This window comes from Glycine soja, chromosome 16, assembly GCF_004193775.1.
Source record: "Glycine soja cultivar W05 chromosome 16, ASM419377v2, whole genome shotgun sequence".
Lineage (NCBI taxonomy): Eukaryota > Viridiplantae > Streptophyta > Magnoliopsida > Fabales > Fabaceae > Glycine > Glycine soja.
The window spans coordinates 15,341,047-15,344,404 of record NC_041017.1 but is presented as its reverse complement, the minus strand read 5'-3'; positions in this window follow the sequence as shown (position 1 = coordinate 15,344,404).

Genomic DNA, 3,358 nt, shown 5'->3' with positions numbered 1-3,358 from the left:
ATGACGTTGCTATTTAGCAACATTCTGCCCAGCGACCACAATGCCAATCTCCCCCTGCAGATGTATCGGTTGGTCTGTGCCGTCATGACATAGGTAAGTATGCACATGGTTCAATTGATTTATGACGTCATCTATTTTTTGCAGGGATCGCGCCCACAAGACACCCAGTGGACCCGGAGAAGTCCAACAGGGCCCTGGAGTTTCTAGCTCTGGTTACGGGCCTCTGTAGTCCTACAGGGTGCCCGTTCCCCCCGGCAAGGTCACATCATCATAGGTAAGTATGCACCTCGCTCAACTGATTTCTGATTTCATCTATTGTTTGTAGGGATCGCGCCTGCAAAACACCCAGTGGACCCGAAGAAGTCCAACAGGGTCTTGGAGTTGTCAAGCTTGAATTACAGGTCTCTGTCAGTTCTACGGAGTGTCTGTCACCTCCAGCAAGGGCATCATGCCCCCTACTAATCGAGCTTTCATCAAGAAGTACTGCGTCCCCAGGCAGGCGCAGGGCGAAACACCACAGCAGCCTGGGGATGGCTGGCAGCGGGCAACAGACGCACCGCCATCACCTCTAGAGTTCACCTCAGCTCATCCACAAAAAGGTTAGAGCGTTGCTTACGACCCATGGCCGACCAATAGGTGACCAAGTCCAGAGCCAAAGGTAAGCAAAGTACTAGGTCCGTGACCGACAAGCCATCAAGCGTCCAGCTCAAGACGTTAAAGAAGCGCTACTAGGAGGCAACCTAGTAACTTTTAAATCTCTGCTTGTTATTTGATCACCTTTGTTTCTCAGGTAATGGTAGGACACACCTAGGAAAATAAATAAAATGAGCACAAGCTCAGAAGGTAGTCATACCCAACAAAATATATATATGTATGTTTAGGTAGAAAGATACCTTGGATATGCATGTATGTAGCAAAAAAAAATTCACAAAATATATATATATGTATGTTTAGGTAGAAAGATACCTTGGATATGCATGTATGTAGCAAAAATACTTCACAAAATATATATATATATATATGTATGTTTAGGTAGCAAGATACCTTGGACACGCATGTATATAGCAAAATGTCTCACAAAAATATACATATGTTTAGGTAGCAAATACCTCATGGAAAACAAACAAGAAAAAGAAATAAACAAAAAAAAAAAGAGAAAAAAGAAAAATAAGTTGTCTAGCTGAAAAACCAACATGCTTTTAAAAAGAGATAACTTCCCGCTTTTCTTTGAAAAATTCACTGATCATAACCAGTTTTTGAAAACAAATGTGTGTACACATTTGAAGGGTAAATGCTGTGAAAAGTTTTTCGAACACCCAAGATAGACTCGGATGAATGCACAAATTGATAGAAGAACATATTTTGGAAATACTGGGTTAACTTAAATAGGGAAAATGAATCATGAGCCCTAGTGTCACATGACCATAAAAAACTTGATGCTTGAGTATCCACATAGGTGCATGCATGACCAGTTTTGCATAAAATTTCCTAATCATCATTGTTGCATGTGTATCATGGAAATAATGTAGGACATCCCCTTTATTCCCGAACCGCTGGCCAAACCCTGACATATATCATGACCAGCCGTTCTACAAGCCTTGAGCCAAAATCCCAACTTATCATAAACCTTGACCCAGGGTGAGAATGTCAATCCTTGCCCTCGGAAGAAAACACAAAGAGAAGGAAAATTCCCAATCCAAGAAAGGGAGAAGACACAAAAAAAAAAGAAACAAAATTCCCAATCAAAGAGTGGGAGAAAGCAAAAAAAAAGAAGAAAATTCTCGATCAAGGATCGGGAGAAAACTGAAGAAACATCCAGAAAGGTCTTTAGACCAGACGATATCTGAACAATACAGAATTGTCACCAAATAAACAAAAAAAAAAGGGGAGAAAGGAAACCACGACCTAAAGTGGTCCTCTCCCTTTGATTGCCAACCAAAATCTTGTGCGCTAGCAACTTTCTCGCCCCGCACTAAACAAAAACAGAAAAGGAAAAGGCCCAAAAACACTCAAAGCCAAAGTTCCTACCATGAAAAAAAAACCATTCCCAAGAAAAATTCATATTGATCCATGATCACACATGTAATCTTTGATTTGATAGGAAATGATTTGCAAAATCAAGTCATGACATATCTATGGTTCAGAATTAGGATAAAACACTTACTTGTGTGAGATTGATACACTTTGAGTGATTTTCTCCTATCTTTGTTGGACCCAGTGCTTCCTCTAAATGGTCGTTTAGAAACGAAATGCTAACATCCAAAATCTCATTTACGGTTATGAGAAAATTTCATCAGCATACTCTCCTTCCCTGATAGACGCATTGTTTTTTCATCCAAAAAGCATATGTTGCTCTGATTAGTTGGAAGTTTTGTCTCTTTACTAAAGCATGTTCGCATTTTGGTAAAGAAAACACCGAGACTATTTTTAGTCTCACAGTTATCAAGAACTACGTAGGTTTGAGTTCCTCATCACAAATTGAGGATACGTAGGAGCAAAAGCTCTGCTTTTGTCGACCACCCCACTTTTTGTTACCGTGACCCAAGCGTCTGGTGGCATGCAGAGCCACATGACCGTGGGATCCCCAGATTCATGTTCTTTTATGTTTCATCCTTTATCATTTACATGACTTGAGGGACTAACGTTTGTTTTTTGATGTCGCGATTGTCATTTGTTTTGTGCATATATTTTGTTTGGACTATTGCGTTAGTACTTACTTCGTTGTTGTCAATAGTGTTTGTTGAAATTCCGGAGTCGTGTGGAGTTTTTCATTTAGGAACGTTGTCCTAAAAGTAAAATGAACCAAAGATCTTAATAAAAGAGAGAAGCGTTGTGAATAAAAGTCATGTTCGTAAAGAAAAGAAAAAATGTTTTTTTTTGTATATATACATGTATGTAAAAGGAAAATGTGTATAGAAGGTTTCTTGTGTGTAAATGATGCGTGGAAAGGAATTCTTGTGTGTGTGAGCAACGAGTGTATATGAAGAAACTTTTGTGTGAACTATAAGTGTATGTTGGAAAAAATGAAAAAAAATCTTTGAGTGTAAATAGGGTTTGTGTATAGACCGTGTGACGTAAGGAGAAGAGTTCTAATGCATGTACAGAAAAAGTTTGTCATGTATAAAAATATAGATGTACAAAGAAAGGTTTTCCTCATAAAGGACCACAGGTGTATAGTTTTAGTGAATATATAAAAATAAAACAAAAAGTAAAGAGAAAGAAAGACCGCGAAGGTCGACATGTTATAGTTAAGAAGTATAAATCATTCATAAAGAGCAAATGCATCTTCTGGAAACAAGGGACTGATGCTAAGAGTTTATTTTCCAGAATGAACCGAGATAAGGATGGATGAATTCAT